The 24,617-nt window shown below is 41.1% G+C and overlaps 1 long non-coding RNA gene across 1 annotated transcript in view; it reads right to left on the reverse strand.

Annotated features, from left to right (window-relative positions):
• The window catches only part of LOC118358033 (uncharacterized), a 67,117-nt gene that overhangs the window by 21,652 nt on the left and 20,848 nt on the right, over window positions 1–24,617 (reverse strand). The window contains exon 2 of the long non-coding RNA XR_004820405.2: window positions 16,207–16,297. This is a non-coding gene — a long non-coding RNA (uncharacterized LOC118358033). The remainder of the gene's footprint in view (window positions 1–16,206; window positions 16,298–24,617) is intronic.

Consider the following 24,617-nt stretch of genomic DNA (forward strand, 5'->3'; position numbering starts at 1 on the left):
CCCGCCCTCCTCTTTTACGCTGCTGCTACTCTGTTATTATCTATGCATAAGTCACTTTAAAAACTCTACCTACACTACCTGTCAAAAGTTTGGGATCACTTAGAAATGTCCTTGTTTTTGAAAGAAAAGCATCGCGGAGTCGCCTCTTCACTGTTGATGTTGAGACTGGTGTTTTGTGGGTTCTATTTAATGAAGCTGCCAGTTGAGGACTTGTGAGGCATCTGTTTCTCAAACTAGACACTCTAATGTACTTGTCCTCTTTCTCAGTTGTGCACCAGGGCCTCCCACTCCTCTTTCTATTCTAGTTAGAGTCAGTTTGCGCTGTTCTGTGAAGGGAGTAGTACACAGCGTTGCACGAGATCTTCAGTTTCTTGGCAATTTCTCGCATGGAATAGCCTTAATTCCTCAGAACAAGAATAGACTGATCAGTTTCAGAAGAAAGTCCTTTGATTCTGGCCATTTTGAGCCTGTAATCGAACCCACAAATGCAGATGCTCCAGATGCTCAACTAGTCTGAAGACGGACAGTTTTATTGCTTCTTTAATCAGCTGTGCTAACATAATTGCAAAAGGGTTTTCTAATGATCAATTAGCCTTTTAAAATTATACACTTGGATTAGCTAACACAACGTGCCATTGGAACACCGGAGTGATGGTTGCTGATAATGGGCCTCTGTACGCCTACATAGATATTCCATAAAAATCTGCTGTTTCCAGCTACAGTAGTCATTTACAACATTAACAATGTCGACACTGTATTTATGATCAATTTGATGTTATTTTAATGGACAAAAAAAAATGTGTTTTTCTTTCAAAAATAAGGAAATGTCTAAGTGACCCCAAACTTTTGAACTGTAGTGTACATGTATATATTACCTCGACTAAACTGGGGCCCCCGCACATTGACTCTGTACCGGTACCCTCTGTATATAGCCTCGCTATTGTTATTTTACTGCTGCTCTTTAAATATTTGTTGATTTTATTTCTTATTTTTCTTAAAACTGCATTGCTGATTAACGGCTTGTAAGTAAGCATTTCACCTGTTATATTCGGCTCATGTGAGACATGCAATTGAATTTGATTTGATTCTAGGAATCTCTAAGTTCATAGGGAGTTCAATTGCACTGATGGAACAATTGCTACAGTATATACTGTACAGATATATATTTCTTGAATTATTCCGTTTCTGATTGGCTTGAAGGGCATTCTAGAGAGTATAATTCAATGGCTATAGTGTATTCTTACATGTCCTATGTTTGAGCTGCTTCTGAAAGCAACAGTCTTGTTGAATTCGATTTTCATGATAGCAAGCTCGGACTGATAGTTTGGGTGGCTAAACTAGCAAGTCTGTTTGTTTGGTTACCAAGGCAACTAACTACTGTAGCTATCTATTAAACCTGCTAGCTACTTCAGTGGATGTTGAACACATTTCTACCTGCAAATGAAGACATTTCTAGCAGCAGATGTGTTAAATTATAGCCATGGTATAAAAGGGATAATCAACTCGGGGCTCTATGCGTTCTAAGGGAAATAATGCAACTCCGTGGAAGGTCAGTCAGTTCCATTCCGCTAACACGCCGTGGAACACACCTTCTATGTCGTACATTATTTTCCATAGAAAGCATAGCCCCTCGTTGATTATCCCTTACATAATTTGAGTTTTTTTCATAATCTTCTATAGAAGGCACACACACATGCAAATGCACGCTCACACACATGCACCCACATTTAAATGAGTCCCTCTCTGTGCTGCATATGGGCATATCAGAGACCTGGAGCCATAGCAACCCAGCCTCCTGCCCTTGAACAAGAGGCCATCTCTCTCACTGTATTAATTGTATTTTCTCTCTTTCTTCTTTCTTCCTTTCTTTTGTCTCATTGAACTTCTAAAAAAAAACACTTAGATCACAGAGTTCCTTTCGTGAAAGTCTATATGTTATACTGATTGCCAACATCCTCTCAAATCCTCCAGACAGACATGATTTGTGCCTGTGTTGGAGCTGAAATGCCCCTTGCCTTTCTGGGTACAGATTGCTACCATTACCGGGGGCCATTTCTCTGCATGGCGGGCAAAAAAAAGAAAAACATGAAAGAAGACAGAGGAATTTCTCCAAACTCTGTATGAATCGCTGATGGGACTTGAATGACAATTTTTGTATGCAATTGTCATTGTCACTCAGAGACATTGTCAGGCCTGGATTCTCATCTCCTTAAACCACAGACATTCTTTAGAAGTGTCAGAATACAGTTGGAATCCAGGGAAACCAGCCATCTTCGCTTTTCCCCTTTCCTTTGCATAGTTCTGGAGAGCAAGTGAGGGTTTACGAAATAGATTATGGTTGTGTTATTTATTTTGTTCATGTGGGTAAGCCTCAACCATATGGACAAACTAATAATAAGTATAAAACATAATAAGTATAAAAGTAAAAAAAAAATACATGTCTGTTTAATCTGCCAAAATGTGTTTGCATGCTCATGCAGTGTTCACACAGGCACGCACAGGTACACACACACACACATGCACACACACACGTACACACACACACACACACACACACGCACACACACACACACACACACACACACACACACACACACACACACACACACACACACACACACACACACACACACACACACACACACACACACACACACACACACACACACACACTGCCAAACCATTTGTTGTAGAGGAACATGACTAATATTTCCGGGAATGTGGAATGAATGAATGAATGAATGAATGAATGAATGAAGGAAAACGCATATGCAACACTATGTCCTCCTTCACATTAAAGAATCAAATCTGATCTTTTGTGGCCATTGGGCATTGAGGGTGGGAAAGTGGCCATGCGGAAGCATTGGTTTAAGGTGTGGAAAAGATGGTGCCCAAGTGAAGTCGGATGGTGTGCTGTCCCCTAATTGATTGCCTAGGCTAACAAATATGCTCATCATTCGTCCATGTTCATTAAGGCAGGAAACAACATGATCTTTTTTGTTTTGCCCCTTTCTCTCCCCCCCCCCCCCCCACCCCCTTGCTCTCTCTTTCTGCCTCTTTCTCTCTTAGTGGTTGGGGGATATGACAGGCAAGGCATCCTCTACCGCCCCAAATGGCACAGCCAGGATAACAATGGGAGGATGAGAGGAAGAAAAGAGAAAAGGAGGAAATAAGAAAGTGGGGCAAAGAGGGTGAGAGGAGGTAGCCTAGCGGTTAAGAGCGATGAGCCAGTAACTGAAAGGTCGCTGGTTCGTAATCCCAGAGCCGACTAGATGAAAATCTGTAGTTGTGCCCATGAGCAAGGCACCTAAGAATGTGGAATGTCATAATAATAGTAGAGAGAATGATTTATTTAAGATTTTATTTCATTCATCACATTCCCAGTGGGTCAGAAGTTTACATACACTCAATTAGTATTTGCTAGCATTGCTTTTAAATTGTTTAACTTGGGTCAAACGTTTTGGGTAGCCTTCCAAAAGCTTCGCACAATAAGTTGGGTGAATTTTGGCCCATTCCTCCTGACAGAGCTGGTGTAACTGAGTCAGGTTTGTAGGCTTCCTTGCTCGCACACGCTTTTTCAGTTCTGCCCTCAAATTTTCTGCAGGATTGAGGTCCCATAGAAAATTTGTGATGGCCACTCCATTACCTTGACTTTGTTGTCCTTAAGCCATTTTGCCACAACTTTGGAAGTATGCTTGGGGTCATTGTCCATTTGGAAGACCCATTTGCGACCAAGCTTTGACTTCCTGACTGATGTCTTGAGATGCTGCTTCAATATATCCACATAATTTCCCTCCCTCATGATGCTGTCTATTTTGTGAAGTGCACCTGTCCCTCCTGCAGCAAAGCACCCCCACAACATGATGCTGTCACCCCTGTGCTTCACGGATGGGATGGTGTTCTTCGGCTTGCAAGAATCCCCCTTTTTCTCCAAACATAACGATGGTATTTATGGCCAAACATATCTATTTTTTTTTCATCAGACCAGAGGACATTTCTCCAAAAAGTACGATCTTTGTCCGCATGTGCAGTTGCAAACCGTAATCTGGCTTTTTTATGGAGGTTTTGGAGCAGTTGCTTCTTCCTTGTTGAGCGGCCTTTCAGGTTATGTCGATATAAGACTCGTTTTACTGTAGCTATAGATACTTTTGTACCTGTTTCCTCCAGCATCTCCACAAGGTCCTTTGCTGTTGTTCTGGGATTGATTTGCCCTTTTCGTACCAAAGTACGTTCATCTCTAGGAGACTGAATGCGTCTCCTTCCTGAGCGGTATGACAGCTGCGGTGTCCCATGGTGTTTATACTTGCGTACTATTGTTGCAGGCGTTTGGAAAATGCTCCCAAGGATGAACCAGACTTGTGGGGGTCTCCAATTTTTTTCCTGAGGTCTTGGCAAATTTTTTTTGATTTTCCCATGATGAAGAGGCACTTCATCATGGGTTGAAGGTAGGCCTTGAAATACATCCACAGGTACACCTCCAATTGACTCAAATGATGTCAATTAGCCTACCAGAAGCTTCTAAAGCCATGACATAATTTTCTGGAATTTTCCAAGCTGTTTAAAGGCACAGTCAACTTAGTGTATGTAAACTTCTGACCCACTGGAATTGTGATACAGTGAATTATAAGTGAAATAATCTGTCTGTAAACAATTGTTGGAAAAATCACTTGTGTCAAGCACAAAGAAGATGTCCTAACTGACTTGCCAAAACTATAGTTTGTTAACAAGAAATTTGTGGAGTGGTTGAAAAACCTGTTTTAATGACTCCAACCTAAGTGTACGTGGACTTCCGACTTCAAGTTTATAAGAGAACGAGAGGAAGCTTGAGAGTGAGAGACAGGGAAAGGATGGTGCCTCTATCCCCCCCCACTCCCTGTTCCTGTCAGCTTCCTAGTCTCTCCATCTACCCCAACCACCCCTCCTCTCTCCCTACTATCTTTGCCCCTCTTGCCACTGGTTCTCTCCCTAATGAGAGCTGGCGGGACAATGGTGCCATTGTTGAAAGTGTTTGGAACCCCGCGCTGAGAACAATCGCTGTTTACCCAAGCAGTGGCACAGCCCCAAACCCTGTCCTCTGATTAAGTCTGCGCCCTCCGCTATGCAAGCTGCTATAAAGGGCCATTGAGCCAACCACTAGGACCCTTCATCTCCTCCTCTACTCTCTTCCCATCCCCTTGTTCCCATCTTTCTCCCGATATCATCCCTCTTTCCTCCATCTTGGTTGGTTTCTCATTCGCTTGGTCTCATCCTCGTCCCCATTTCTGACGTGAACAGCATTCCCTCTCCGATTTGCACATGGTTCATCGAGGTCAGCAAGGTTCATCAATGTCCACGCATAACCACACTCGTGAGATTGTAGAGGAAGAATGAGAGAGAGGTAGATAGAGAGAGACGGGGAGGAAAAAAGAGGGAGTGCAAAAGAGAGAACAATAGAACAAAAACTTGTCGAAATTTGGAGAAACAAATATGGCTAAAAGAGAGTTAGTAGAAATGAAAAATCCTCTCTTTCAATATGACCTTGATAATCCAGGAAAAAGCTCATTTCTTTAATACAGATGAAATGTTGCAGGCATGTAGAGGCTATACAACCACATGCAAAAAGGCTTTCCAAGCGCTCACAAATCATAATAAAATGTACACGAATGAAGGGAGTGTTATCCAACCTATGCTTGTGAGGAGACACAGTGAATCAGTGGAGTCCGAGCCTTTTGCTCTGACACATCACTGGATCGCGGTGCCTCGCTACAGACCATGATACCTGTGCCATGCAAAGCAGCGTCATGAATATGTGTAATTAGGTGGGACTGGTGTAATTTTTCTGGGTTATGGGATGTGACATTTGTGGGGCAGGAGCATACATCAGCGAAAGCACACATGACAAATGGATAATCCATTTTTTCCACATTACAGCGTTTTACAGGGCTGTCGCAATACGCAATTACACATTCATAGACCTTTAGAAAAAAAGGGTTCCAAAAGGGCTCTTCGGCTGTCCCCATAGAAGAACCCTTTTTAAATCCCCGGTAGAACCCTTTTTGGTTCCAGATAGAACCCTTTTGGGTTCCTCTGTGGAAAGGGTTTTACATGGAACCCAAAAGGGTTTAACCTGGAACTAAAAAGGATTCTTCAAAGGGTTCTCCTATGGGGACAGCCAAATAATCATTTTTAGGTTCTAGATAGCACCTTATTGTACACTCATAGACACTGGAATGATGGCTGCCACAACACATGCACATTTCAAATGAGTGTGGCAGTTGACATTAAAATACTAATACTGCATGATTTTCTATAATTGTATTTATTTCATATTAAAATATTGTGTCACTAACTCCAGCATTCCAATATTGACGGATCATATAAAATATATACAAATAGTGTGTTGATTGTTTCTCAAAAAACAACAGTATTTGTTTCTTTTCACACAAAGAATACTAAAAAAAAAGATGCACCTCGTAAATGAAAGGGACACGTACACTAGACATGAGGATTGTCAGAAGCACCCAATTACTCAATGCAAATAGGGGGGACTGGGAAAGAGAATCAACAAAACCTCAATGAATATAGCAAGAGTCCACAGTGGCAGAAAGAGACAAAGACTGCCCTCAGAAGGCAACACAGAAGCTAGAAATCCTACACGAGAAGCGTTATTGAATATAATAACGGAGCGTAAGCATGTCTGAAAGAACACATGCGATGAGTGACATTAGTGATAGGGTTATGTTTTAAATCAGTTTACAGATAGGACACCGCTGATGAGAAAATGCACTCTAAACTGCACATTGCTCTAACACATACGCACAGAGAGACTCACACAGACAGACACACAGAGGTCTTTGTGGTCGAGTATGAAGATGAGAGGCTGTGATAATGATGGAACAGTGAGATATCATTAGTTAATGGCCAGGGCCCATGGGTCAGCTCCCTGTAGCTGAAATATAGAAAGATAGCATTCTGATTGGTCGTGTCATAAGGGGACTATTCTCCTTAATGAGGGTGGAATGTGCTCCACATGATAGCATAACAGGTTAGTTTTGTGATATCATTGGCTGTAGGTGTAGAATTCCAATTGGAAAACACACTTGAAATGATTATTGAAAATAATAATGCTGATAACTTGATAACTTCAAACAGAAAATCCATAAATAACAAAATAATCATGTGGAATAGCATCGGACTGAAGCAAGTACACCTGCAAATACTTTCACATCCAGAAACAGTTTTAGAAATATAAGTGTTCAAGGGAACACGTGCATGCATACACATACATACACACTCAATGAACACCAAAAACACAACCAGTTACTCTTTGTACGTACACACATACACACAACCCGCCACTCCGGCGCTTCAGAGAGAGCCAATTTACAAACACTAGTATACTGTACTCGCCACCGCCTCCACACCTCTCCTCGCCTCTCTCTCCTTTCCTCGCAGTGCCCCCTTCCCCCACTCACATCCTCGGTGCTGCCCCACACACCCAAGGGGAGGACACACCGCTCATGGCACACAGGAAATTAACTTGACATTTGATTCAGAAACACAAAATACATATTTTCGAGTAGGGAAAAAACAAAGTGTACCCAGGCAGAGATAGGGTCTAGTAGGCTATAAACCAAGGCCCGGAAACGCATTCGGGGGGAATTCAGTGATCTGCAATCCAGATGCTACGGGTGCCCACAGAAAATGACCTTCATTTTTGCCGGTCCTCATCTGGAGACACTGCCTGTCTTTCCCCATCTCTTGTTTTGTATCACTTCCTTCAGTTTTGATACCTAACCCATTATCTTCCGTGTTTATGTATCGTTCTACGTGATGGGCGGTTTAGAGAGATAATAGACATCGGTGGAGAACTTGGTGATGTGTATGCTTACGCTCATAATTAAGCCCCACCCCTTTGACACACTCTTAGTAAATATTTAAATGAGATTAAATGAAGGATTTATTCGTAGAAATGCAACCTATTCGGTTTTTACTGTGGATGTCATATAGCTTCCAGCGCATTGGTTTTGTTTGGACACACCTACTCATTCGAGGGTTTTTCTCTATTTTTACTATTTATTATTTCCTACATTGTAGAATAATAGAGGAGACATCAAAAGTATGAAATAACATGTGGAATCATGTAGTAAACCAAAAAAGTGTTCTTCAAAGTAGCCACCCTTTGCCTTGATGACAGCTTTGTATTCTCTCAACCAGCTTCATGAGGTAGTCACCTGGAATGCATTTCAATTACCAGGTGTGCCTTGTTGAAAGTTAAGGTGGGGTTGGTATACAGAAGAAAGCCCTATTTGGTAAAAAAAACAAGTCCATATTATGCCAAGAACAGCTCAAATAAGCAAAGAGAGACTCTATCATTACAGTCTATCATTACTTATCCTCTGCTGTAGAGGATAAGTTCATTAGAGTTAACTGCACCTCAGATTGTAGCCCAAATAAATGCTTCACAGAGTTCAAGTAACAGACACATTTCAACATCAACTGTTCAGAAGAGACTGCGGGAATCAGACCTTCATGGCGAATTGCTGCAAAGGAACCACTATGAAAGGACACCAATGAGAAGAATAGAATTGCTTGGTCCCAGAAACATGAGCAATGGACATTAGACCGGTGAAAATCTGTCCTTTGGTCTGATGGGTCCAAATTTTAGATTTTGGGTTCCAACCGCTGAGTCTTTGTGAGATGCAGAGTAGGTTAACGGATGATCTCCGCATGTGTGGTTCCCGCCGTGAAGCATGGAGGAGGAGGTGTGGGGGTGCTTTGCTGGTGACACTTTTAGTGATTTATTTAGAATTCAAGGCACACTTAAAATCAGCATGGCTACCACAGCATTTTGCAGCGATGCGCCATCCCGTCTGGTTTGCGCTTAGTGGGACTTTCATTTGTTTTTCAACAGGACAATGATCCAAAACAGACCTCCAGGCTGTGTAAGGGCTATTTTACCAAGAAGGATAGTGATGGAGTGCTGAAACAGATGATCTGGTCTCCACAATCACCCGACCTCAACCCAATTGAGATTGTTTGGGATGAGTTGCACCGCAGAGTGAAGGAAAAGCAGCCAACAAGTGCTCAGCATATAGGGAACTCCTTCAAGACGGTTGGAACAGCATTCCAGTTGAAGCTGGTTGAGAGAATGCCAAGAGTGTGCAAAGCTGTCATGAAGGCAAATAGTGGCTACTTTGAAGAATCTCAAATCTCAAATATATTTAGATGTGTTTAACACTTTTTTGGTTAATATATGATTCCATGTCTTATTTCATACTTTTAATGACATTCTACAATGCAGAAAATAGTAAAAAAAATAAAGAAAAACCCTTGAAAAACTCTCTGTCTAAACTTTTGACTGATACTGTATATTCATAAACATGCTTAGTTAACAGACCCAAACATGCTCACGCACACACATGCAAGATCTTCCATAATTTTTGATTGGATTAATGCTTTAGCCAAAAATGTTCAATCACTTCAGCATGGCACCCAACAAACATGAGCAATACCTCTGTAGTACACCCACCAGGCCACAATTAATTCATCTTTATTAACTGTTGCCAGACATACACATGCACACCCACACACACACACACACACACACCAAGACAACGGCCTAGCCATTGTCTGTCTCAGTCCCGCCTCTATTAGACATGCAGGAATGTTAACATCATTATGCATTATTGTAAGTGTCCGTCTATGCCTTCCCCCTCTTCTCTCACTCGCCATATTGTGGCTGAAGAGTAGTCCAGTGTGTGTGTGTGTGTGTGTGTGTGTGTGTGTGTGTGTGTGTGTGTGTGTGTGTGTGTGTGTGTGTGTGTGTGTGTGTGTGTGTGTGTGTGTGTGTGTGTGTGTGTGTGTGTGTGTGTGTGTGCGTGCGTGTGTGTGCGAGATGTAATTATTCCAGTGTTCTTTTATATGCTACTGCACACAAATCACTGTTCATTGTTTAAATATGGGCAGCTCAGAGCACTATGTAGACATATACACACACACACACACACACAGTCTATGCCTTTTTCACAGTTATAAAGACTAAGCTATATTAAACTACAAAATACTGTTCAAAATTAAAGTAGTCAAAGTTATATTAAATGTGTGAATTATATTGGAATGACGTTGAAGGTTGAGTACACCATCCCTGGTTAGATGTACACTGAATAGCATACCTGTAATCTGCCAGCAAGCTATCTCCCATTTGAAAACACTGAGCAGTCGAAAAGCAAATTGTATTTAAGATTTTCACTGTAAAAATGTTATCGAAAACATACAACCTGCATGACCAAAGTACAATTTCCTCATCCCATGTATATATAATACATTACAAACAAATCTCAATGTGCATGGTGTACACTGATTTGAATATCCAGGAATATAATGTGAATATGTGATTTGTGAAAAGGGCTAAGGGCTAGAAAAGGGCGGGGGTGGTTGTCAATCCCTAATCCCCCTCGCTTGGGCTTAATGAACGTACTCAGGAAAATGTCACATTTTTGATAAGGTTGAAGTGTCGGCTGGTTTTTAGTGAGCGGATGGGGGGGTAAGGGAGAGACTTTCATTAGCTGTGGTGTTAGTAATATATGTTTTGCATTTCTCTGATGCTGTATCGGGCCATAGCAGCGTTGCATCAGCCAACACACAAAGTACTGCCCTGCCCTCCCTAACCTGGTCTCTTCCATTAAAACACAAGAGACACATTTTCATTTCAATTCACTGCATTCAGCAGATGAAAAAAAAGATTGAGAATAGATTATGTAATTCTCAAAAAACATTTATGCAAAATGTTGCTAAGGAGTGAAGGGAGGAGAATAAGGAGTAACTGAGGGAAATGACACATGCAAGATGTATCTTGTTTGGGCTTTGCATTGTCTTGCAACTTCGAAATTGGCATTTGGAGAATCTGAATTCAAATTGATCCATCCAGGCCCAAAGGAGGGATATTCAAAAACACAAAAAAGCGCTATCTTAAATTGTACAGGGCATGAGGTTTGCCTAGCGAGGGTAAGTACCAAGCCCTTACCACTCCTCTTGGCTTCTGCATCTCCCCTCCCTCCTTCAACCTTCCCTCTCCTCCTTGCTGCCAGCGATTTGCATTCATTTGCATGATTTTATTATGCGCATATTCTTTGTTCTCGCTGTAAAATGATGATGCAGAAGAAACCCTACCTACGCAGTGCTATTACACACTCCACTGACGGCTACTTGGATATTAAATGGAGAAAAAAACTGCAGTTTTATACCTTTTAATTATAAATTGATAACTGATGTCGTCAACCCCCCCACCCCCCACCCCAAATGCCCTACTCCTGGTAATTCCGCGAATCAAAATGAGAAAAAATATGGAAATGTTACAGTTTTGTGGGGGGAAAAATGCCGGAAAGAATGTGCTATCGCTAAGAGGCACAAGCCTCAGCAATATATAGCATGGTGGAAGGATCGCACCCAGGCATGAAATATGGAATTACATGATGAATAGGAAATAGGAAAATTATAGATGGGGAAAAAATCATTTTAATGACATAGCAGCTTTCATATAAATACATTTAGCAAATGACCTATTTTCTTTGGTTAATGCTTTAACCTTGCTGCTTCATTACCACTATCTACTATTTGTTTATTACGCATTTATTGCATTATAATAAAGACTTAATTCATATTGTAGACATTTGCTTATGGACTTCCGAAAGCCGTGTTTTACGCTGGCACCTAATGTCATCTGTGTGCCAAAGCAAACACACAAAAATTAACACACACAGATGCACGCACGCACGCACACACACACACACACACACACACACACACACACACACACACACACACACACACACACACACACACACACACACACACACACACACACACACACACACACACACACACACACACACACACACACACACACACACACACACTGTACCTCTCTTTAATCATGCAAACACATGCAGGGGACTTCATTATGTCCTGTGGCCTAGTGTTAATGACATGGAGGCTGCATGCGGTTATATCCTGAAAGGTCTACTCCAGGCAAACATGGGCTGTGCCTTGTGAACAGCAACACCTAACTACTACTCTCTGTCATATTTCCACAGGTTCTATTTTAGATAAGCATTATTGCTACATTGTACAAGTAATGCTGTGTCATATAAAAGCAATAGGATAGAAACGTGTGATATTTTGCATTTTCATGGTTGCTATTCTATGAATAAAATGTGTGTGTGTGTGTGTGTGTGTGTGTGTGTGTGTGTGTATAGTTCCCTCTCAGCCCAGTCAAAACTGTTCGCTGCTCTGGCTCCCCAATGGTGGAACACACTCCCTCACGACGCCAGGACAGCGGAGTCAATCACCACCTTCCGGAGACACCTGAAACCCCACCTCTTTAAGGAATACCTAGGATAGGATAAGTAATCCTTCTCACCCCCCTTAAAAGGTTTAGATGCACTATTGTAAAGTGGCTGTTCTACTGGATGTCATAAGGTGAATGCACCAATTTGTAAGTCGCTCTGGATAAGAGCGTCTGCTAAATGACTTAAATGTAATGTAAATGTATATATATATATATATATATATATATATATATATAGATATATATATTAGAATTAAGAATAATAGTGAAGACATCAAAACTTTGAAAAAACACATATGGAATCATTTAGTAACCAAGAAAGTGTAAAACAAATCTAAATACCTGTATATTTTATTCTTCAAATAGCCACCCTTTTCCTGCATGACAGCTTTGCATACTCTTGGCATTCTCTCAACCAGATTCAACTGGAATGCTTTTCCAACAGTTTTGAAGGAGTTCCCAAATGTGCTGAGCACTTGTTGGCTGCTTTTCCTTCACTCTGCGGACCGACTCATCCCAAACCATCTCAATCTGGTTGGAGGATTGTGGAGGCCAGGTCGTCTGATGCAGCAGATAGTCCCACTAAGCCCAAACCAGGTGGGATGACGTATCGCTGCAGCAGAATGCTGTGATAGCCATGCTGGTTAAGTGTGTCTTGAATTCTAAATAAATCACAGACAGTGTCACCAGCAAAGCACCCCCACACCATAACACCTCCTCCTCCATGCTTTACGGTGGGAAATACACATACAGAGATCATCTGTTCACCCACATTGCGTCTCACAAAGACACCGCGGTTGGAACTAAAAATCTCAAATTTGGACTCCAGACCAAAGGACAAATTTCCACTGGTCTAATGTCAATTGCTTGTTTCTTGGCCCAAGCAAATCCCTTCTTATTATTGGTGTACTTTAGTAGTGGTTTCTTTGCAGCAATTCGACCACGAAGGCCTGATTCACAGTCTCCTCTGAACAGTTGATGTTTAGATGTGTCTGTTGCTGAAGCATTTATTTGGGCTGCAATTTCTGCGGCTGGTAACTCTAATGAACGTATCCTCTACATCAGAGGTAACTCTGGGTCTTTCATTCCTGTGGCTACTGCACTTGAAGAAACTTTCAAAGTTCTTGAAATTTTCCGTATTGACTGACCTTCATGTCTTAAAGTAATGATGGACTCTCGCTTCTCTTTGCTTATTTGAGCTGTTCTTGCCATAATATGGGCATCTTATATCAAATATGGCTATCTTCTTTATACCTTATGACAACACAACTGATTAGCTCAAACGCATTAAGAAGGAAATAAATTCCACAAATTAACTTTTAAGAAGGCACACCTGTTAATTGAAATGCATTCCAGGTGACTACCTCATGAAGCTGGTTGAGAGAATGCCAAGATTGTGCAAAAATGTCATCAAGGCAAAGGGTAGCTACTTTGAAGAATCTCAAATATAAATCATATTTTCTGATTTGTTTGACATTTTTTTGGTTACTACAGGATTCCATAAGTGTTATTTCGTAGTTTTGATGTCTTCACTGTTATTCTACAATGTAGAAAATAGTACAACTAAATAAAAACCCTTGAATGAGTAGGTGTTCTAAAACTTTTGACTTGTAGTGTGTGTATCTACACATAAGTCATATGAATTTCAGAACATGCACCCACTGCCCACAGCGCATGCAGTACATTTAAACACAAAAGCAATTATTGTAATTTGGATATGGTCAGGGGAGTATAACAGGGAGATAGAAATGATAGGCTGCATTATACCTGTTTCCAGGGAAATGTTTTAGGAGTGTCACTGCACATATTTATCTGAGAGTTGAAAATAGCCATCTCTTCCTGTTTGGGCTTTAACCCCATGACCCCAACCATGCGCTTACACAGGCAATGGCTGATGGGAGGTTAGACACCACTCTGACTCTTAAAAAGCGGAGTGTGCCAGTTATCTTCCATTGAAGTCTACCTTATTGCAACAGTGGATATAGTGGTCTAATGACTAACACACTGCTTTTAGGATGGTGAGATGGATGCTATGGTATTGTTGTAAAAACATCATAAACAAGGTGGATTTAGTGTTTTGGAGAGGACCATGGTTATAGCCCGCATTCACATTTAATAAGCATTTGAAATATAGAATGAACTCAAACCAATGGCCCGATACTGAAGACTCCAGTTAACAATATCCATCTACCTTCCTCCTGATTTACAAGTCCACAGCACAACGCGTTCCTGACGACACATATAGTAACATTTACCCACATAATGGACTGGAGTTTTTTTGTTAAGTTTCAATGGAACACCAACCAGACGGACAATAGCGTATGATCTTGTCAACAGCCAACACTGGCTACAGCGTAATTGCATCCTTCCAGAGAGAGGTATAGTTAGATTTGAATTACAATACACACAATGTTACCATGCCAGGCTGCTTCTTGCTATTTAATACCAAAACTCAAAACCACATTCTCAGTCTGAGAAATGTGTATTTTTGGTATTTTTTTCACAAATCTTTGGCCTTGACTGTATCAATGGTTTAAAAATAAACTAATGATTTGATAACAGTGCTCCTCTCTATGACGGCTAAAGGTCTTGGAGTTTAAATGGCGGGTAGTGACTCTGCTGCTGACTCTCCTGCCCGGCGACTCGGGCTGCCCTCCCTAATTGGCCCTTCAGAGCACTCCACCAATTGACAGAGAGTAGAGGGAGTAATTACAGTGGGTACACTACCAGACGCTGAGGCCCATGGGTGCTGACATCACTCTCACTCTCTTGAACCCTTTGATTTCCACAACATCACACAAGAAATCAGCTTTACTGGAATACCAATACATACAAAGAGCCTTTTAGAGTTGCCAGAACATTCGGTCAGAATGGTACTAGAGGTAAGCTCTTGGTATTGGTACTGATTTGAGAGTGAGTGAGAGGTCGGTATTTTTAGCTATCGGAATATTTTTGCTGACAGAGTTGTATGTCTAGTGATTTAGCATATTGTGCACAGCACGCACATTCAATATCCCAGGAAACTAACATCCTGTCAATCTCTCCAGCTGTGTCTGAGATAGTTATACAAAGGTTAAGGTCAAAGGTCCAATCAGGGATAAAACAAATGCTGAGGAAATAGGCCATAAAAATACCACGAAACAAGACCTTCTGCAACACATCACTTAAAGCAAGCTAATTGTGTCGTCCTCTGTCATATTAAATGGCATAGATCAACCAATATGGCATTACAACTACAATGCTACATCCACACATCATGCACAGATCATGTGGTGAATAATAAGGGGATGTTCCATATAACCTCCCCAAGAACCTTGCCTGTTTGTACATCATTTGCAATGACTATAGCCAATTGTATTACCTTTTTATGGGTTCCACCTTTTAGACTGTGAGGTTGTGCTGATGTCAAACAGTCAACGCTAGCCTCTGCCCCCCTTTGACTCATGTCTTTGGTACGGACCAGAGGGCAGAGGAACGGGTCATTGGATTTGATATTGCCTATGGCCACGTTGCATGAGTTCCCCTCAAACCAGTGTTTTTTTTCTTCTGTTTACTGCGTTCCCTGGACCGCTACTAATATCCAAGGGTTTACTCAACACAGAGGCTAACTTTGCTGCGGGCATGCAGAGACACACGCTCAAGCACACATGTACAGACGCTCACATGAACAAGAACAGAGTGCACGCACATGCGCGCACGCACACACACACACACACACACACACACACACACACACACACACACACACACACACACACACACACACACACACACACACACACACACACACACACACACACACACACACACAGCATGGTCAGTTCAGAATTTGCTTCTTTGTGTCATTTGGGCTCTTTGGCTTTCTAACCTGAGCTCACCTCATGTTGGTTTAGCAGTAGGCCAAGTCCCAGACATCTCCATTAGGCCTCTCTCCGACAGCAGGGGATTCAGGGCAATATTCCTCCAACCCTAAAACACAAGGGAACACACACAGAGGCAAAAGTGTAAGTGTAATGCTTTTCCATGCAGCCAGTAACCTTTACATGTCAAATATAGTTTCTAGAGTAAATCACAATTAACATGTTCCAGAGGAGAGGCAGATGGGTGATCACATGACGCTTGCGAGCAGAGGTAGCATTTACAAGCGCTAAGTTTGCTCTACAGAATTCAAATTGGTAATAACTTCACGCTGCTGAACCTTTACACACAGCCACAAATAGCAGCTCTAAAACCTTGATGTCATATGACTGCTTCGCTCCACTTAGAAAAGTTTTCTTTTATATTTCTTTGACTGAAGATATGCGCTATGTGTGGTGAAATTAACCCACAATAGCCTACTCTGATATGTTCAACATTGTTCTTTAGAATGGCGGATAAAAATTAATAGCAGCAGCAATGGTATATGTATAAGAAGTGTTATCCCAAGGCCTGATAAAATACATTATAACATCTGAAATAGCAAAATACTGTATGGCATGAATTGTAGCCCAGACTGCCTTGTCTAGAGCTGCTTGTAGAGTTGTTTCAGTGCATACCAATGCTCCATGAGCTGCCATGTCCCCCTGATCCCTGACCCCACTCTGTGGACACCCCACTCTGTGGACAGAAGGTGGCTGTGGTGGGAGAGTGGGGGGTCTAGACCCTGTTCTCGGGAGGACATGGCCCTCTGGGGTCAAGGGTCTACTCTGCAACCCACCAAGAAGAATCTAACGTACTTTTCAGAGACAACAGCATCACTAGTGATGGCCTCCACATCACAGAGAATGGATTAGTCCACAACCAATGGAGAACAATATATGAAGCCTTCCAATCCATATCTCTGTAATAGCGCTCCATAGAGAAGGTCACCATTGACAACTGTATCCAGTCAACCAAATGTGTTGACCTTCATATTACAATTGAGTGAAGCCAGAGTAACCTAACTGGTCCCCTTACTCTTGCAAAGTTCATTTGAGTGGCTACCAATGTTCTGGTTGATCAAGGGATGTGATTGATGAGACACTGTATAATGACAACACATACAGTGCCTTGCAAAAGTATTCATCCCCCTTGGTGTTTTTCCTATTGTTGCATTACAACCTGTAATTTAAATTTGATTTTTATTCGGATTTCATGTAATGGACATACACAAAATAGTTCAAATTGGTGAAGTGAAATGAAAATAATTACTTGTTTAAAACCTCTCTGGGATAGGAGGCAGTATTTTCACATCCGGATGAAAAGCCCAAACTAAACTGCCTGCTACTCAGGCCCAGAAGCTAGGATATGCATATAATTACTATATTTGGATAGAAAACACTGTTAGAATAATGTCTGTGAGTATAACAGAACTGATTTGGCAGGCGAAACCCAGAGCACAATCCATCCAGGAGGTCACTGTGTTTTCCAATGTGTTTCTATGGGAGGCCTGATTTATTAGGGCCCAGATTGCAGTTCCTATGGCTTCCACTAGATGTCAACAGTCTTTAGAAATTGTTCAATGTTTTTCTTTTGAGAAATGAAGAAGTAGGGCTGTTCTTTGTAGGTGTCACTCTGAAGAGCTTTAGTCTTTTGTTGCGCGTGAACTGGAGTGCGCTTCAAGTTGTTTTGTTTTTATCCGGTTTTTATTAGAAACAATTTATTCCGTCTTAAATTTTATTGTTTATTTACATTTTAGGATACCTGAGGTTGGATTAGGAACGTTGTTTGAAATGTTCAAACCAAGTTTACAGGTAACTTATTAGATACTTTGTAGTCATGTTGGAACCGGCGAGTTTCTGAATCAAACGCGCCAAATAAATGAACATTTTGGGGGTATAAAGAAGGAATTTATCGAACAAGACGACCATTCATTGTGTCACTGAGACATTTGAGATTGCAAAAAGAAGAAGATCTTCATAGGTAAGGCATTTATTATATGGCTATGTCTGACTTTCGTGTCGCACCTGCCTGGTTGAAAAATGATTTTCATGTGATTGTATGCCCGGCGCTGTCCTCAGATAATCGCATGGTTTGCTGCTTTTGCTGTAAAGCCTTTTTGGAATCTGACACTGCGGCTGGATAAACAAGAAGTTAAGCTTTATTTTGATGTATTACACTTATATTTCTGTGAAGGTTGAATATTGATATATCTGTAGTTTGAATTTGGCGCTCTACAATTTCACTGGATGTTGTCAAATCAATCCCGTGCTTAGGGATCCCTAAGAGGTTATTAATTTAAAAAATAAAATAAATGGAAAAGTGGTGCCTTCCGAGAGAGGCTTCCGAGAGAGGCGTTACAATGTGTGTTATCTTTATATCAAGTATCTTTCCACTGTCTCAGAGAGTTTCTGTTGTGTGCCCATGTTAGGTCGTGGCCTTCCTGATAGACGTCAACAGGAGACTGACAGCTGCCAGTTCTTATTAAGCCTCCGTGTCAAACTAGGATGAACGCACACACACGCACAAATACATGTACGCTCGACCGTACACGCTTAGATTGTTGACAATGTGTACTATATTTAGTCTCCAAATGTTTATTGAAAACAAAAATACATTTGCACAATGAGCACTTGTCTCTGAAATACTGTTATCTAGCGAGTTTTAGCCATATGAGCATTGACATGATATCAATAACAAGATAAAACTAGCTGAAACGAGCCACCTTTGATTCCCCACATTGCAGCTTCTTGCCATTGATGCAAGCTATGTCACCATTTAGAATCATAACAAAGTACGGCTTCTGGCCCTATCGATGCGTGCGCATCGTTTTCGTGAAGTTGTCTGCCAACCAGTCTATAATAAGACCAATAAAAGTGTGAAAGAGTACTACATCCCTGCATCATTGAGTGCACTGAAATTGCTGAATAAAGCATGTAATTTCAGAAAACATATCAAAGGACTGAATCTACACTGAACAAAAATATCAACGTAACATGTAAAGTGTTGGTCCCATGTTTCATGAGCTGAAATAAAAGATCCCAGAAATGTTCCATACGCACAAAAAGCACATTTCTCAAAAATGTGTTTACATCCTGGTTAGTGAGCATTTCTCCTTTCCCAAGATAATCCACCTGACAGGTGTGGCATATAAAGAAGCTGATTAAACAGCATGATCATTACACAGATGCACCTTGTTCTGGGGACAATAACACACCTCTCTATTGTGTTGTATGTTTTGTCATACAACACAATACCACAGATGTCTCAAGTTTTGAGGGAGCGTGCAATTGGCATGTTGACTGCAGGATTGAACACCAGAGCTATTGCCAGATAATTGAATGTTAATTTCTCCACCATAAGCCACATCCAACGTCATTTTAGAGAATTTGGCAGTACGTCCAACCAGCCTCATAACCACAGACCACGTGTAACCAAGCAAGCCCAGGACCTCTACATCCGGCTTCTTCACCTGCAGGATCATCAGAGACAAGCCACCTAGGAAGCTGATGAAACTGTGGGTTTGCACAACTGTAGAATTTCTGCACAAACTGTCAGAAACTGTCTCATCTGTGTGCTCGTTGTCCTCAACAGGGTCTTGACCTGACTGCAGTTTGGCGTTGTAACCAACTTCATTGGGCAAATGCTCACCTTCATTGGCCACTGTCAAACCGGAGAAGTGTGCTCTTCAAGGATTAATCCCGGTTTCAACAATACAGGGCAGATGGCAGACAGCATGTATGGTGTCGTTGGGGCGAGCGATATGCTTTGTTGTGAACAGAGTGCCCCCATGGTGGCAGTGGGGTTTATGGTATGGGCAGGCATAAGCTATGGACAACGAACACAATTGCATTTTATCGAAGGCAATTTGAACGCACAGAGATACCTTAACGAGAACCTGAGGCCCATTGTCATGCCATTTATTCGCCGCCATCACCTCTTGTTTCAGCATGATAATGCATGGCACCATGTTGCAAGGATCTGTGCACAATTCCTGGAAGCTGAACATTTCCTAGTTCTTCCATGGCCTGCATACTCACCAGACATGATGTCAACCATTGAACATGTTTGGGATGCTCTGGATCGACATGTACGACAGCGTGTTCCGTTCCGGTCAATATCCAGCAGCTTCGCACAGCCATTGAAGAGGAGTGGGACAACATTCCGCAGGACACAATCAACAGCCTGATCAACTCTATGCAAAGGAGATGTGTCGCGCTGAGGAAAATGGTGGTCGCACCAGATACTGACTGGTTTTCTGATCCACGCCCTACCTTGTTTTTTAAGGTATCTGTGACAAACAAATGCATTTCTGTATTCCCAGTCATGTGAAATCCATAGATTAGGGGCTAATGAATACATTTCAATTGACTGATTTCCGTACGTCAACTGTAACTCAGTAAAATCTTGGAAATTGTTGTATTTTGCATTTATATATTTTTTCAATATAGGTAGGTGATTTCACGCTATGATTCATTAAAAACGCATTCGACACGCACACTTGCTGTAGATTCTCTCTCTCTCTCTCTCTCTCTCTCTCTCTCTCTCTCTCTCTCTCTCTCTCTCTCTCTCGCTCTCTCTCTCTCTCTCTCTCTCTCTCACCCTCTTTGTATGTGCACTTGTATGTTCTTGTGGTTCTGTGGTTAACCAAGTCTGTCTGTTCCTAGCCCTACGGCAGGGTTTAGGGTAGCTGCTTGGTACCCCCCACTCTGTTCCCTTTGAGGCTTGTGTGGCTTGTCTCATCGCATCTCTCTCCTGTGCACCCCATCCCCCCATCCCCCTCCTCTCGCTCTGTGGCTTCTGGCCTACATGCAGATAATCACTGTGCCACAGAAGCTCAAGTACCAAGTCTCAACCACTACAGACACAGAGCACAACGGCACAGGTAGACACAAGAGCTTGAATACAAAACTCAAAGCTCAATTCAATCTGTAATGCTGAAGTGTTACAGATTCTGCAATAGAAATGTACAGATAATTTCCAATAAAGGTGACATAAAGCTAAAACGCTGAATTTCCACAATGTGGATTGAATAGAGCCCAGTCACATTCAAACTGTTTGTTCTGTGGCCACTAATAATTAACTTCAATTAACTTTCCTAATATTATGATGTTGTGTAAATGCTAGTAACACAGCAGGGCCAAGCTCAAACACGCAGTTGTTTAATTATCCAGACTTCTCTAGGAGTACGCAGGGGTATACCATGCATCACCAGGAAGAAGGGTGACAGGAAGGAACTGGCTGTATATCTGCCTAGCTCAAATGAGTATGTTCATAATGTGGACTAGATCACAAGTGATTGAGAGAGAGAGAGAGAGAGAGAGAGAGAGAGAGAGAGAGAGAGAGAGAGAGAGAGAACAATTGTTTTGACGTCTAAGTTGTGCAATTTTACATATAACTAAGATGTTTGGTGCAGTATTTCTCAAGTGGAAAAATGTGCACGGAAACTAGTCGTCTCTCGTTGAATGACAACAAACACTTTATTGAAGAATCCCGTACATAGTTCCCACTTCTACTAGGAGTAGTACTGTTGACCAATCACCGACAAAAGGGAGAAGACTTTTCCTGACGAACTTTGACTTGTCTCAAGTCTTGTGCGAACAGCTGAACAAAAAAACACACACAAAAATGAACAAAAACTTAATGACATTTCGTGATAATATACAGTGCCTTCAGAAGGCATTCACACCCCTTGACTTTTTCCACATTCTATTATATTACAAAGTGGAATTAAAATAGATGTAATTGTTATTCTGGGTCAATGATCTACACAAAATACTTTGTAATATCAAAGTGGAAGGATTTAAAAAAATTTAAATGAGAAATTAATGAAAATGAAAACACTAATATATATTGATTAGATAAGTATTCACCCCCCTGAAACACATTTGGCATTGAATATAGCTGTGAGTCTTTGTGGGTAAGTCTCTAAGAGCTTTGCACAGCTGGATTGTACAATATTTGCACATTATTCTTCAAGCGCTGTCAAGTTGGTTGTTCAAGCTGATGTAAGTAAAATCTCTAACTAGGCCACATTAAGAAACATTCAATGTCATCTTGGCAGTGGTGGAAGAGGACTCAAAAGTAAATATAACTTAATAGAAAATGACTCAAGTAAAAGTGAGTGTCACACAGTAAAATACTACTTGAGTAAAACTCTAAAAGTATTTGGTTTAAAATATACTTAAGTATCAAAAGTAAAAGTATAAATAATTTAAAATTCCTTTTATTAACCAACCAGATGGCACAATTTTCTTGTTCTGTATTTATTTATGGATAGCCTGGGGCAAACTACCAACACTCAGACATCCACCAGATCAGAGGCAGTAGGGATGACCAGGGATGTTCTCTTGATAAGTGTTTGAATTGGACAATTTTCCTGTCAAAATGTAACGAGTACTTTTCAGTGTCAAGGAAAAGTCTTTTGGAATGTAGTGAAGTAAAAGTAAAAGTTGGAAAAATATAAATAGTAAAGAACAGAAGAAGTTGGGTGAATTTTGGCCCGTTCCTCCTGACAGAGCTGGTGTAACTGAGTCAGGTTTGTAGGCTTCCTTGCTCGCAAATGCTTTTTCAGTTCTGCCCACAAATTTTCTATGGGATTGAGGTCTTTGTGACTCCAATACCTTGACTTTATTAGGCCATTTTGCCACAACTTTGTAAGTATGCTTGGGGTCATTGTCCATTTAGAAGACCCATTTGCGACCAAGCTTTAACTACTTAAAGGTTGTCTTGAGATGTTGCTTCAATATAGCCTCCCTCATGATGCCATCTATTTTGTGAAATGCACCGGTCCCTCCTGCAGCAAAGCCCTCCCACAACATGATGCTGCCACCCCTGTGCTTCATGGTTGGAATGGTGTTCATCAATTTGCAAGCCTCCCCCTTTTTCCTCCCAAAATAACGATGGTCATGATGGCCAAACAACAGTTCTATTTTTGTTTCATCAGACCAGAGGACATTTCTCCAAAAAGTATGTTGGTACTTGTTTATGGTACCTGTTTCCTCCAGCATCTTCACAGGGTCCCTTGCTGTTGTTCTGGGATTGATTTGCACTTTTCGCACCAAAGTACGTTTATCTCTAGGAGACAGAACACGTCTCCTTCCTGAGCAGTATGACGGCTGCGTGGTCCCATGGTGTTTATACTTACGTACTATTGTTTGTACAGATGAACATGGTACCTTCAGGCGTTTGAAAATTGCTCACAAGGATAAACCAGACTTGTGGAGGTCCTGGCTGAATTCTTTTGATTTTCCCATGATGTCAAGCAAAGAGGCACTTAGGGTGAAGGTAGGCCTTGAAATACATCCACAGGTACACCTCAAATTGACTCAAATTATGTCAATTATCCCCTCTGAAGTCTCTAAGGCCATGTCATAATTTTCTGGAATTTTCCAAGCTGTTTAAGGACACAATCAACTTAGTTTATGTAAACTTCTGACCCACTGGAATTGTCTTACAGTGAATTAGAAGTGAAATAATCTGTCTGTAAACAATTGTTGGAAAAATGAATTGTGTTATGCACAAAGTAGATGTCCTAACCGACTTGCCAAAACTATAGTTTGTTAACAATACATTTGTGGAGTGGTTGAAAAAATAGTTTTAATGACTCTAGCCCAAGTGTATGTAAACTTCCGACTTCAACTGTAAGTAGTACTTTAAATTATTTTTACCACAGTACTTTACACCACTGCATCTTGGTAAGTAACTAAATTTGGCTTTGTGTTTTTTGTTATTGTCCTGCTGAAAGGTGAGTTAGTCTCCCAGTGTCTATCAGACATACGACTGAACCAGGTTTTCCTCTAGGATTTTGCCTGTGCTTAGCTGTATTCCGTTTATTTCTATCCTAAAAACCTCCCTAGTCCTTGTCGATGACAAGCATACCCACAACATGATGCAGCCACCACCATGATTGATAATGAGAAGTTGCTTGAAATTCACTGCTCGTTAGAGGGACCTTACAGATAATTGTATGTGTTGGGAACAGAGATGAGGTAGTCATTCAAAAATCATGTTAACCATTATTATTGAACACATAATGAGTCTGTGCAACTTATTATGTGATTTGTTAAGCACATTTTTACTCCTGAACTTATTTAGGCTTCCCATAACAAAAGGGTTGAATTATTATTGATTTAAGACATTTTAGCTTGTCATTAAACATTTGTTTTTTATGTTCTACCAACAAAATTCCTCTTTGACATTATGGGGCATTGTGTGCAGATCTGTAACACAACATCTCAATGTAATACATGTTAAATTCAGGCTGTAACACAACACTTATGTGGAAAAAGTTAAGGGATGTGAATACTTTCTGAAGGCACTATATGCATGAAATGTTTCGACTGGGAAGCATGTGACAGGCTTAAAACCTCTTAAATGAAACGTCCCCATA

This window comes from Oncorhynchus keta, chromosome 25 (genome assembly GCF_023373465.1).
Source record: "Oncorhynchus keta strain PuntledgeMale-10-30-2019 chromosome 25, Oket_V2, whole genome shotgun sequence".
Classification (NCBI taxonomy): Eukaryota; Metazoa; Chordata; class Actinopteri; order Salmoniformes; family Salmonidae; genus Oncorhynchus; species Oncorhynchus keta.